We start from the raw sequence: 14,782 nt of genomic DNA, 5'->3' as shown, positions 1-14,782 counted from the left end.
TTTGGAAAAACTAAGAACTTGCTATAAAACTGTTAATGATGGCACAGTTTAAAAATTAAGCAAAAACTGTAGTGTCATATGTTGTTTTTGTTCGATTTTCCATCTTTTTTAATACAAAAGTAGATTTCCTAATATATGCTGTAAAAGAGTAAGTTGTAATTAATATTACACACACAATTTCAGTAAATATTATAATATTGAAGTGAAAGTCAAACACTGACAAAATTTTATTCCAACTTTCTTTTCTTTTTTTTAATTTCGCGCAAAGCTGCGTGAGGGCTCTACGCGATAACTGTCTCTAATTTAGAGGTTTAAGACAAGAGGAAAGACAGTTAGTTTTCACCATATACCGCCAGCTCTTGGGCTACTCTTTTACTAACGAATAGTGGGATTGATCGTAACATTATAACGCTCTCACGGCTGAAAGGGAGAGCGTGGGTGACAGGGATTCGATCACGCGACCATCGGATTGCGAGTTTAGCGCCCCTCATCACCTGGCCATGCCGGGCCTGTTCTAACTGAGTGAAAAAAGGTACTAACTCTACGAAACATATATTATAAAAACAGATATCTTCGAATTTTCTCCACTGCCGATTTGGTTAAAAAAAACTCTGTTTTTATCACATATTTGCAATATGCACTATTTAAAATTAGCATTTTAGTGGCCCGGCATGGCCAAGCGTGTTAAGGCGTGCGACTCGTAATCTGAGGGTCGCGGGTTTGCATCCCGGTCGCGCCAAACATGCTCGCCCTTTCAGCCGTGGGGGCGTTATAATGTGACTATCAATCCCACTATTCGTTGGTAAAAGAGTAGCCCAAGAGTCGGCGGTGGGTGGTGATGACTAGTTGCCTTCCCTCTAGTCTTACACTGCTAAATTAGGGACGGCTAGCACAGATAGCCCTCGAGTAGCTTTGTGCGAAATTCCAAAACAAACAAACAAACAAGCATTTTAGTTGAATCATATGTGTGTGTCTGTTTGTTCGTGCCATATAAAAAAGTACATATGAACAAGGGTTTCAAAGACATTATTCTAAATCACAAATTATGAATGCATTTTCAATAACTAAAGAATGGTATATCACTCTGTGTTATTTAGTATTACCTGACAAATTAGCAACGTCCTTTAAAGCATGGTTTTTTCAAACAATGCTCCTCGGAGCCCTTGGGGACCGTCATAGTTATCTGGTGTTTCGCGAGGAAAGTTTAGAATGTTAATATTTTTTTCTAAAACTATAAAATTGAATCAGAATACGCTGTACAAAAAAAGTAAAATATATCTTTAATATAACACGTTTGTCGTGCATTGGGCCTTTTAATATTTTATTATGCCTAACGCCAGACGATTTTATTTAGCTTAGGGGAAGTTCTCGCGGTGAAAGTGTTTATACAATCTCAATTAACTCACTCAGATAGTCTATTAATTTTCGTATGAAACATCGGTGAACCCTGGGTAGTGATGCCAACTGTTTTTTAAAAGCCAGATCTGAATTAGCAGCTAAATCTCGAACGAAATGAAACAAAATGACACATGATGTCATAGCTGAAACTTGTCTAGATTTGTAACATTGTGATGCAGTTAGATGCAGTATCAATTGTTTCAATTTCAAAGTATATTTATATGAAATATAATTATATTTATGACAATTATAATTGGTAATTTTTACGTTAGGTTAGATTCGTTGTAGTTTAATTAGACAAACTTGGTACCAATGAGCTCTATCACATCATGTTTAATTTCGTTCGAGATATAGACACACCTCAGATGTGGCTTAATATTTTATTATTTGGCTTTAAAATTTCTGTAAAAAAATGCAAAAATAATAATTACCTTTTTCCTTTAAAAATATATTATTCTAGTGGCTTAAACTTTTTTCCACAAATCTTCTTTATTTCTGACGTTATAGCAACACTGATCTTCGTTCAACATGTCATGGTATGATGATAAAAGTCAAATGCTTGAACGAGTTTTCATTAAGAAACTATTTTGTGTCCGTGAAAATAATTTTGAAGTGCCAAAAATATTAGAATACATTGTTAGACAAATTAATAATTTGTTGTTACCCTTATAATTGATAAGTAGCTGAATATCAGTAATAACTCTGATAGAAGTAAAAAATCTTCCTATGTCTAGGCATAATACAAATTCATCGGCTTTATCGTCGTATGCAAGCACTTCAACGCAGAATGAGGCAAGAAATACCGAAACAAGAAAGTATGATGAAAGTTTTATTGAATATGGTTTTACATGGACAGGTAATGAAGACAGACCTAGTGTGTTGTGTGTTAAATGTGGAACAGTGTTGAGTAACAGTAGTTTGCATCCAGCAAAGTTAGGCCCCTCTAGTACAGCAGTAAGTCTACGCTAAAATCAGGGGTTCTGTTCCCCTCGGTTCGTTCAGCAGATAGCTCATTGAGGCTTTGCTGAAAGAAAAGAAAGCACACCCATCAAAGTTAAAATGGTATCTAGAAAGCGAACACTTCCAGTGAAAAAATACAACTTCTGAGTATTTCAAAATAAAGTGTTTGCAATTAAATACAAGTAAAGCTATATTTCGTTCGTTTTTCCATCAGGACAACAAAGTTGCTCTTATTGCTTCATATCTTGTTAGTTACCGTATTGAAAAAGCAAACAAAACTCATACAATTGCATAAGATTTGATAAAACCATGCGCAAAAGATTTGGTAGAGTGCACGATTGATGAGAAATTTCTTAAAAACATTAACTCTGTGCCCCTTTCTGACAACTCGGTTTCTTGAAGAATCAAGGATATGTCAGCAAATTACTTAACGGAGTTAATAAGGCGAGTAAGAGCGAGACCAACTTTTTCGCTTCGGATAGATGAATCAACAGATGTCACAGGTTATGCGATGTTGCTTGTGTTTGTTCACTATATTCACGAAGCTAATTTTGAAGAAGACATGCTAATTTGCAAACCTTTACCTACTCAAACATCAGATGAAGAAATATTTAAACTGATCGATTTATTTATGGAAGAACATGACATCCAATGGCAACTTTGCTCAAGTATTTGCACTGATGGTCTACGGCTGTGGCACGCATAAAAAAGAAAAACGCGGACATCGAGAGTATTCACTGCTGTCTTCATTGTCATGCACTTGCAATGAAACGAATGCCAGAAGACTTAAAACAGGTATTGAGTGATGCCATAAAAATAGTTAGCTTTATAAAATCAAGACCATGAGGATCTTCAGTTTACTCTGTGAGGATATGGGGAGTTTGCAGTATGAAGTCCGATGGCTTTCTCGGGGGAAAGTGCTTGCTCGGTTTTACTTATTGCGTGAGGAAATAAGTTTCTTTTTATCTGAATGCCATTTTAAACTTGCATACAAATTAAGAGACAAATGCTGGGTACAGAAAGTGACTTATCTTTCGGATGTATTTGCCTGTTTAAATGAAGTGAATGCTACAGTGCATGATACCCAGGAAATGTAGTTCAAATCTCAGAGTAAATTGGAAGCGCTTCAACGTAAGCTAAACTTTGGGGTGAATGTATACCTATGGAAAACTTAATTGCTTCAAAATTCTCAGTATTTTTTTAGTTTATGAATGAAATTTCCTTAAGTGAAGATGCAAAAGTTTCAGTCTTGCAGCACATATCTGATTTGTGTACAACTACTGGGGAGTACTTCCCCTCTCATTTAGAAAACATTACTGTGGATTCAAAATCTCTTTGTTGACTCTGCAAATACCAACGATTTATCTTTGAAAGAGAAAGAACATCTTATAGAAATTTCAACTGATTACACCCTATAAACAAAATTTCAGCAGGAAGAAATTACACAATTTTGGATTCAAATGGCCATGGAATACTCTGGAATAAGTAATAAAGCTTTGAAAATTTTGAAGCATTTTCAAACAACGTATTTTTGTGAGCAAACACTTTTACTGTATACAGTTACAAAGACTAAATTTAAAAACAGGCTAAATATTAAAGATGATTTGCGCTTATAGGTAACAACCATAACTCCAAATATTGAACTACTTATTGAACCCATCCGAGCCACTAATAAATAGATAACTACACCGTACTTTTACTGATATAAATTTTGCAAGCAGATATTTTTGAACAAGTAAGTAAAAGTAAAAATTTTTCTTTAAATATTGATATTTTTAATAAATTTATATACAGAACGCTTGAAGTAAATATTATCTGGTGCAAGTGACTAGTTGTTTCTATTTTTAGTGTATTTTTGTTATTAAGCCTCTGGAATGTTTTTTCTTTCTGATGTGAAGCTTCGCAGGTACAAAAAGTTTGGGAACCCTTGATTTAATGGGTCACCAGTGTATTACGTTTACTCACTTACAATGCTAAAATCCTGGATTCGATCCTCCACAGACCTTAGATCGTCAAATGTGTAGATTTATCCTACGAGTAAGAATTTTCTTGTAATATTTTAAAGTAATGCACGAAGCATTTTAATAGGCCAGATATAAAACTTCACGTTAACCACACAAGAAGTAAAAGACGTTTTAAAAAGAAAAAAGGGGGAACATTCTAAGTTCCATCTCACAGCCAATAATACAACTAAACTTATGCGCAGTGGCAAACCGCAAACCGTGAAATATCATACGCGTAGACTTGAGGTAAATAAACACGACATATATATATATATATTTCACTTGCATTAAGTGACGAAATTTCAGTTACACGTAGCCATCTTGTGGCAGTTATTTTATACATGTTCATTTTTCGTTCTTGCGTAAATTGGATAAAGTTATTTTTGAACCACATCCCGTTGGCTCAAAGGTTCATGTTTCAAGAAACTTACTTAGTTAGCCAAGTAGGCCTGGTATGGATTGGTGGTTTAGGATACTCGACATCGCAGTCATCGAATCGCGGGCTGGAATCCCATCACCGAACTTGGTCGTCCTTTCAGCCATGAAGGTATTATAATACTATGATCAATTCAATTTTTCATTGTTAAAGGAATATGCTAAGGGTTAGCGGTGGGTGAGTTAACTAGCTGCCATCCCTTTATTTTGACACTTCTAAATTAGGGACGGCTAGAGCAGATAGCTCTCGAGAAGCTTTTGCACCGTTCAACAGACAAACTTGAAAGTCACACCACATTCTTGTTCAACAGACAAACTTGAAATGCTCGGCTTCCCAGCCGTGGGGCGTTATAATGTGACGGTCAATCCCACTATTCGTTGGTAAAAGTAGCCCAAGAAAAGTCTTACACTGAAAATAAGCAAAATCGGACGAAAATACAAAAATCTTAAGGCCAATGAAAAAAAAAAATATGCTTGTTTAGCATTTAAGAGCTAAAAATGGAAAAGGGAAAATGTTTAGCAACACTATGAAATTAGCCTAAACACTAACTGGTCAAGAGTTTAAGATCATATTGAAACGAAGCGTTAATCGGTAAACACCTAACGAAATTCAGCCATTTGTGTTCAAGCATTAGCGTTGTCAACATCTCCCACTGACATCTCTTGTGTTACATTGGGTAAAAACATTCAAAGGCTGAAAAGTTGACATAGTTTGAAAGTAGTAGAATTGTCGAGCTGCAAAAGCAAGGTCTCTCTCAACGTGCCATCGCTGGTGAAATTGGGCGTAGTAAAACTGCTGTTGAAAATTTGTAAAAGATCCTGAGGGATACGGAACGAGAATTTCAAGTGGTCGGCCCAAGAAAGTTTCGCCGGCGTTGAGCAGGAGAATTCGACGAGATGTCAGGCAAGACACCAGCAGATCGTCGAACCAGATTAAGGCCCTTACAGACGCAAAATGCAGCTCAAGAACAATAAGATGACATTTAAGAGAGAAAGGCTTTAAAAATCGTAACCGTCTTCAAAGGCCACGCCTCCTTCCACACCATGAAACAGCTCAGTTAAACTTTGCTGAGAAGCACCAAACATGGGACGTAGAAAAGTGGACGAAGGTTTTGTTCTCTAATGAGAACAAATTGAACCTGGATGGTCCAGATGACCTCCAACGTTACTGGCACGATAAGGATATCCCATTGGAGACATGTTCTACATAACACTGTGGAGGAGGTTCCATCAAGGGTGTTTCTCCTTCCATGGAACAATGGAGCTTCAGGTTATACAGGGTCGTCAAACAGCAGCTGGCTACATTGGCATGTTGGAGAGAGCATCCTTATTGACTGAAGGCCCTCGCTTGTGTGGAAATGACTGGATTTTTCAGCAGGAGAACGCTGAAATTCACAATGCCGCAGGATAAAAGACTTTTTCATGGTGAATAACATGATTCTTTTGAACCATCCAATGTGTTCGTCCGAACTGAACCCCATTGAAAGTGTTTGAAGGTGGATGGCAAGTGAAGTCTACAGAAATGGACGTCAATTCCAAACAGTTCATGATCTTCGTGAAGCCATCTTCACCACTTGGAATAACATTCCAGCCAGCCTTCTGCAAACGCTTATATCGACCATGTCAAAGCAAATGTTTGCAGTTATTCGCAATGACGGCCGTGAAACTCACTACTGAGACCTCTTGTTGGGCATTTCCTACCTTGTTTAGGACTTCTTTTTGGTATGGTCTTAAACTTTTGACCAGCTAGTATTTAGGCTAATTTCATAGTGTTTACATTTTCTCTATTAAATGCTAATTTTTTATTTTCCCTTTTTTATTGTGATATTTCGAAGCTCTAGTCAAATAAGTGGCTAAGTCTAACAACGCATAATGCATATTTTTACTTTATGTTCATTGGTCTTAGGATTTTGGCCAGCAGTGTGCATATATAATCCGAGGGTGGCGGGTTCGAATCCCTATCACACCAAAAATTCTCGTCCTTTCAGCTGTGGGAGCGTTATGTGACGATCAATCCAACTATTTGTCGGTAAAAGGGTAGCCTAAGTTTTGGTGATGGGTGGTGATGACTAGCTGCCTTTTCTCTAGGCTTACACTGCTAAATTAGGGACGGGTAACGCAGATAGCCCTCGTACAGTTTTGAGCGAAGTTCAAACCAAACCGTATACGTATAAATATTTTCTTCTTTCTACAATAAAATATGATGAAGTACTATTTCAGAAAAATGTTTCAATTTATAGTTTATACTTCTGGATGTCCGCCAGATTGTCTTTCTTTCACATTTAAAAATAAAAGTAAAAGCTATTTCAAAATCGGTAAAGAACTATTGAAAAGTGTTTACTGACATTTTTAGTGTAACTTAAGTGTAAGTAATCTAACTTTTCAATGTTAAGAAAGTGAAACGCTATCATCAGGGCCCTATGAAGAGTATGACAAGCCACCAAAGGCTCTGGCCTGATACAGGCCAGAAGGTTATCTGTTTTTTAAACATGGGCCTTTGTCAAAGACAAATGAATCGCCTATCTTCCAATCTTACGATGTGCTAACACAAATGAAGTTAAATCTAATGTTACTTCACGTGACGTTTTTTTTTTACTCTCTCTCTTCAGCACATCTTCCGACTCTTTTTTTTTGACACCCAATCGTTTTATAATTATTTTTCATTGAGCCACTCTTTCAGAACCGTAATGTTGAGTTTCCTTTTTACGAATTCTATTTATTATTTACTTTGGATAACATTGAAATTAATTAAAATTTATCTGTTTACAAAATAGTCTGCCTGGAACTTGTGCTGTTTCTTTATTCGTTTTAATTTTTTCACAGTTAGTCAGTTGGAAATAAGATATGACAAGCATAAAAATGGTTGAGAAAAGGGAAGAAATATATAACTGGGTTATTAGAAATATTGTAGTGCTCGTGTTTGTAATTCATTCTTTTTAATGTATATATATATTTTTATAGAATATACTGTTTGCTACAGTTGTTATAATATATACACAAGTATCATAACTGCTTAAACTAATTGCTACTTCTCTTCTTGCAGTTTTCTCTTTATCGTTATAGTTCAGTTCATCTGTCAGAAGTTTATTTTTCATACAGCTAATCTTCCACAAACCTGTTATAATGGTTACACATTCGTTTTATTAACTCGCTTTAAGGCATACTAATCATACATAAGCTTCAGAGGTGTAAAGTTAACTCCATCTTACTACATAGTTGACATTAATACATACCTAGTAACTCCTCGATTTAAAGTGCAACAGGCGAAACCTAATTGATGGTTTTATTGGCCCTAGGCTTTTCAACCTATAGAGGCCCCCTCAAGACAGAACCTCTACGTGTAACACATTTATAGTCATGGCTTGAGGCCCCCTAATTAGTGTGAGGTCCTGAGCTTCTGCCTGGTAATCCCATGCCTTAATCTGAGGCTGGCACCAGCCGTGGCCTTTTGCAGAATAACATTCTATGTGGTATTATTAATTTTATATTAGAATTATCAACTATTCAGTTTATCCTACATTGTTCATTTAGCGACAGTTTGTGGTATAAGAGAGTAAGTAAATATTAGATATGAAGTACAGGTATACCAAAAATAGTTAGATATCTATTTCAGAAGATCTAGAGTTATACAAATGAAATATACAAAATGAACGATGGAGTAAAGTGTTTACTCTCTTCAAGTAATTATCTTACCCTCCAATTGGCCAGTATGAGCCAGAATGGCGTCGTTAATTCACGGATATAACTTAAGTACAAGTACTTTCATGACGCATCTGATTTTCTGTGTAAAATATAATTCTACATTTTATTTAAAATGTAGTGAATTCAAAATTAGAGGGAACATTATATTTTAAATACCTAATCGATACAATGGGCCGACCATCTTCACCTTCGGATAAAATTTGATTGTGACATCGTAGCTTATTTCAATAATCACCAACATATTAATCTTCGGTTGTATTTTATGAACAAAGAGCGCCACCTTGTCGCCTAAATTTAAAACTGACATTTTCTTGAGCTAAAGGCACGAACTAAGATACCCTCTTAATTTCTGTCAGTAATACTTTTCAGTAAATTCTGTGAACTGGGAATGCCATCTTAGTTTATTTTAAAATATTCTTTTAAACTTGATATACTAGGATTAGAGTGTAATGCTTCCAAGATTGCCTGTGATGTTATAGAAGGCACGTTTCACGTTTTGCTAGCACCTGAAACGTCTGAATCTAAATTCAACATTTTGATGATTGTTACAAACAGCTGTTAACATTTTTTTAAAGTTTATTATGTTAAAAGCTTTGTCTGACTTAAAACTTGATAATCCCTTATGTAGACTCACACTTATATTAGAACGAGTGATCAAAGACATGTTGGGTTTTAAGAATTTCGAAAACTATCAATAATACTTTCTTTTAGTAGCGCTATCTTTTGACAATTTTTAAGAACTGGAATGACATTTTATATGAGTTTACGAAGTGTCAAAAATCTAAATCTCACATACTCAACAATCTGATGATTGTCTGGTGAAAATTATGAAGTTTATTATATGAAAAAGGTGCTTGTTAGTATAAAAATGTCGTGTGTTATTTCTTGTTAGTATAAAAATGTCGTGTGTTATTTCTTGTTAGTATAAAAATGTCGTGTGTTATTTCTTGTTAGTATAAAAATGTCGTGTGTTATTTCTTGTTAGTATAAAAATGTCGTGTGTTATTTCTTGTTAGTATAAAAATGTCGTGTGTTATTTCTTGTTAGTATAAAAATTTCGTGTGTTATTTCTTGTTAGTATAAAAATGTCGTGTGTTATTTCTTGTTAGTATAAAAATGTCGTGTATTATTTCTTGTTAGTATAAAAATGTCGTGTATTATTTCTTGTTAGTATAAAAATGTCGTGTGTTATTTCTTGTTAGTATAAAAATGTCGTGTATTATTTCTTGTTAGTATAAAAATGTCGTGTATTATTTCTTGTTAGTATAAAAATGTCGTGTGTTATTTCTTGTTAGTATAAAAATGTCGTGTATTATTTCTTGTTAGTATAAAAATGTCGTGTGTTATTTCTTGTTAGTATAAAAATGTCGTGTATTATTTCTTGTTAGTATAAAAATGTCGTGTGTTATTTCTTGTTAGTATAAAAATGTCGTGTATTATTTCTTGTTAGTATAAAAATGTCGTGTATTATTTCTTGTTAGTATAAAAATGTCGTGTATTATTTCTTGTTAGTATAAAAATGTCGTGTATTATTTCTTGTTAGTATAAAAATGTCGTGTGTTATTTCTTGTTAGTATAAAAATGTCGTGTATTATTTCTTGTTAGTATAAAAAATGTCGTGTGTTATTTCTTGTTAGTATAAAAATGTCGTGTGTTATTTCTTGTTAGTATAAAAAATGTCGTGTGTTATTTCTTGTTAGTATAAAAATGTCGTGTATTATTTCTTGTTAGTATAAAAAATGTCGTGTATTATTTCTTGTTAGTATAAAAATGTCGTGTGTTATTTCTTGTTAGTATAAAAATGTCGTGTATTATTTCTTGTTAGTATAAAAATGTCGTGTATTATTTCTTGTTAGTATAAAAATTTCGTGTGTTATTTCTTGTTAGTATAAAAATGTCGTGTGTTATTTCTTGTTAGTATAAAAATGTCGTGTGTTATTTCTTGTTAGTATAAAAATGTCGTGTGTTATTTCTTGTTAGTATAAAAATGTCGTGTGTTATTTCTTGTTAGTATAAAAATGTCGTGTGTTATTTCTTGTTAGTATAAAAATTTCGTGTGTTATTTCTTGTTAGTATAAAAATGTCGTGTGTTATTTCTTGTTAGTATAAAAAGTTCGTGTGTTATTTCTTGTTAGTATAAAAATGTCGTGTATTATTTCTTGTTAGTATAAAAATGTCGTGTGTTATTTCTTGTTAGTATAAAAATGTCGTGTGTTATTTCTTGTTAGTATAAAAATGTCGTGTGTTATTTCTTGTTAGTATAAAAAACGTCGTGTGTTATTTCTTGTTAGTATAAAAAATGTCGTGTATTATTTCTTGTTAGTATAAAAATTTCGTGTGTTATTTCTTGTTAGTATAAAAAATGTCGTGTATTATTTCTTGTTAGTATAAAAAATGTCGTGTGTTATTTCTTGTTAGTATAAAAATGTCGTGTGTTATTTCTTGTTAGTATAAAAATGTCGTGTGTTATTTCTTGTTAGTATAAAAAACGTCGTGTGTTATTTCTTGTTAGTATAAAAATGTCGTGTGTTATTTCTTGTTAGTATAAAAATGTCGTGTGTTATTTCTTGTTAGTATAAAAATGTCTAGTGTTATTTCTTGTTAGTATAAAACGTAAAAAAATGTCGTGTGTTATTTCTTGTTAGTATAAAAATGTCGTGTGTTATTTCTTGTTAGTATAAAAATGTCGTGTGTTATTTCTTGTTAGTATAAAAATGTCGTGTATTATTTCTTGTTAGTATAAAAATGTCGTGTTTATTTCTTGTTAGTATAAAAATGTCGTGTGTTATTTCTTGTTAGTATAAAAAATGTCGTGTGTTATTTCTTGTTAGTATAAAAATGTCGTGTATTATTTCTTGTTAGTATAAAAATGTCGTGTGTTATTTCTTGTTTGTATAAAAATGTCGTGTGTTATTTCTTGTTAGTATAAAAATGTCGTGTGTTATTTCTTGTTAGTATAAAAATGTCGTGTGTTATTTCTTGTTAGTATAAAAATGTCGTGTGTTATTTCTTGTTAGTATAAAAATTTCGTGTGTTATTTCTTGTTAGTATAAAAATGTCGTGTGTTATTTCTTGTTAGTATAAAAATTTCGTGTGTTATTTCTTGTTAGTATAAAAATGTCGTGTATTATTTCTTGTTAGTATAAAAATGTCGTGTATTATTTCTTGTTAGTATAAATATGTCGTGTGTTATTTCTTGTTAGTATAAAAATTTCGTGTGTTATTTCTTGTTAGTATAAAAATGTCGTGTATTATTTCTTGTTAGTATAAAAATGTCGTGTGTTATTTCTTGTTAGTATAAAAATGTCGTGTGTTATTTCTTGTTAGTATAAAAATGTCGTGTGTTATTTCTTGTTAGTATAAAAATGTCGTGTGTTATTTCTTGTTAGTATAAAAATGTCGTGTATTATTTCTTGTTAGTATAAAAATTTCGTGTGTTATTTCTTGTTAGTATAAAAATGTCGTGTGTTATTTCTTGTTAGTATAAAAATTTCGTGTGTTATTTCTTGTTAGTATAAAAATGTCGTGTATTATTTCTTGTTAGTATAAAAATGTCGTGTGTTATTTCTTGTTAGTATAAAAATGTCGTGTGTTATTTCTTGTTTGTATAAAAAATGTCGTGTGTTATTTCTTGTTAGTATAAAAAAATGTCGTGTGTTATTTCTTGTTAGTATAAAAATTCGTCGTGTGTTATTTCTTGTTAGTATAAAAATGTCGTGTATTATTTCTTGTTAGTATAAAAAACGTGTGTTATTTCTTGTTAGTATAAAAAATGTCGTGTGTTATTTTTGTTAGTATAAAAATTTCGTGTGTTATTTCTTGTTAGTATAAAAATGTCGTGTATTATTTCTTGTTAGTATAAAAATGTCGTGTATTATTTCTTGTTAGTATAAAAATGTCGTGTGTTATTTCTTGTTAGTATAAAAATTTCGTGTGTTATTTCTTGTTAGTATAAAAACGTCGTGTATTATTTCTTGTTAGTATAAAAACGTCGTGTGTTATTTCTTGTTTGTATAAAAAATGTCGTGTGTTATTTCTTGTTAGTATAAAAATCGTCGTGTGTTATTTCTTGTTAGTATAAAAATGTCGTGTATTATTTCTTGTTAGTATAAAAATTTCGTGTGTTATTTCTTGTTAGTATAAAAATTTCGTGTGTTATTTCTTGTTAGTATAAAAATTTCGTGTGTTATTTCTTGTTAGTATAAAAATGTCGTGTATTATTTCTTGTTAGTATAAAAATGTCGTGTATTATTTCTTGTTAGTATAAAAATGTCGTGTTATTTTGTTATATTCTTGTTAGTATAAAAAAATGTCGTGTATATTTCTTGTTAGTATAAAAATGTCGTGTGTTATTTCTTGTTAGTATAAAAATGTCGTGTGTTATTTCTTGTTAGTATAAAAATGTCGTGTGTTATTTCTTGTTAGTATAAAAATTTCGTGTGTTATTTCTTGTTAGTATAAAAAATGTCGTATTATTTCTTGTTAGTATAAAAAATTTCGTGTGTTATTTCTTGTTAGTATAAAAAATGTCGTGTGTTATTTCTTGTTAGTATAAAAATGTCGTGTGTTATTTCTTGTTAGTATAAAAATGTCGTGTGTTATTTCTTGTTAGTATAAAAATGTCGTGTATCATTTCTTGTTAGTATAAAAATGTCGTGTATTATTTCTTGTTAGTATAAAAATGTCGTGTATTATTTCTTGTTAGTATAAAAATGTCGTGTGTTATTTCTTGTTAGTATAAAAATGTCGTGTGTTATTTCTTGTTAGTATAAAAATGTCGTGTGTTATTTCTTGTTAGTATAAAAATGTCGTGTGTTATTTCTTGTTAGTATAAAAATGTCGTGTGTTATTTCTTGTTAGTATAAAAATGTCGTGTGTTATTTCTTGTTAGTATAAAAATATCGTGTATTATTTCTGTTTTATGATCAACGCGAATATCTTTCTTTCTGGAATAGTCAATTGTTGGAAATGCTATACAAATCTGCTTTTACAGCGTCTAGCAGCACGGAGGTTGTTATAGATGCTTTTGCAGTTTGTTTAAAATCTGTACACTTGATTTGCAGGTGTTTGTGTTTTAATGTCACAAGTGGTGTATCTCATGACTCAGTCTAAAGACATTTAATCCTTTTTATTTACATTAATGACACAGATGAAGAAATACTAAAATTCTCAAACTGTTTATTCTTGAATAAAGAGTTGGAGGATCCAACTGAGGTGTTTAAAGGAATTGATAGTGTTGATGCATCATACTTGTTCATATTTAACAGTTGCAACGGATTTACTGTTATACGTTTATTTCAGTTTAATGCAGGTAACATATCTTGTTAAATGTGTATAAGCTTCGGAAGCTATAATTGTGATTAATGCTTATTAATCTGAAAACTACACAATTTGACCAGGAACGTTCATAGATTTCAAACATTACAAACCGTTCAACTTCAGTGAATTAGCTTCAGATGTTAGTATTTCTATGATGTCATTAAATATCTTTATCAGTAAAAAGTCAGCTTATAAGTGGCATGAGGCCAACTAAGCTACCTAGCTTAGGAGGTGTGACAATAACAACTCAGAATTAGTTTGCTCATTGTGAATCTGAATTGTTGATAACATATTCAGTTCTAGACCAGATAGAAAACTCAGTATAGTTTGAAAAACTCTTGCATATAAACCAATATTTGTAATAACTATTAGTGTGCATGTGTTTCTTATAACAAAGCCACATAGGGCTATCTGCTGAGTCCACCAAGGGGTGTCAAACTCTTGATTTTATCGTCGTAAATCCGTAGACCTACCATTGTACCAGGGGCATAACTATTTGTAATAACCATTATTATAAATTGTATTTTTGTTTGTATATTAAAATATATTTATGTTAAGAGAAAAAAGCTGTGTATCAATCTTGTCAGCAAACATCATAACCTTAATGCATGTTACATTTAATTATCTTCTGAATTTAAATTAAAATTTCCAGCCATGTGGAATCGTAATACTTAATGTATGTAACATAATAATTCAGAGACTCATCCAAGATAAATTATAATACATAATACACTGATATTAGTAGAACTAGAGGACACAAGCCTACATTTTGGCAGAATAGGAGTCATCTTCAGCTAAGACAGTTTCACTTTTCTAACACGGTGGTTGGCCTTTGGAATGGGTTGCCTTCAGATGTATTAAGCTTGAATACTATGTCATTATTTAAGTATTTGTTTTAACTACAGCATAGAAGATGAAATGAAATAAATTTCCATAGAAACAGTATATTATGAAAGACAAAATGG

This window comes from Tachypleus tridentatus, chromosome 6 (assembly GCF_004210375.1).
Source record: "Tachypleus tridentatus isolate NWPU-2018 chromosome 6, ASM421037v1, whole genome shotgun sequence".
Lineage (NCBI taxonomy): Eukaryota > Metazoa > Arthropoda > Merostomata > Xiphosura > Limulidae > Tachypleus > Tachypleus tridentatus.
The sequence above is the reverse complement of the archived record's forward strand: the minus strand, read 5'-3'. Positions refer to the sequence as shown.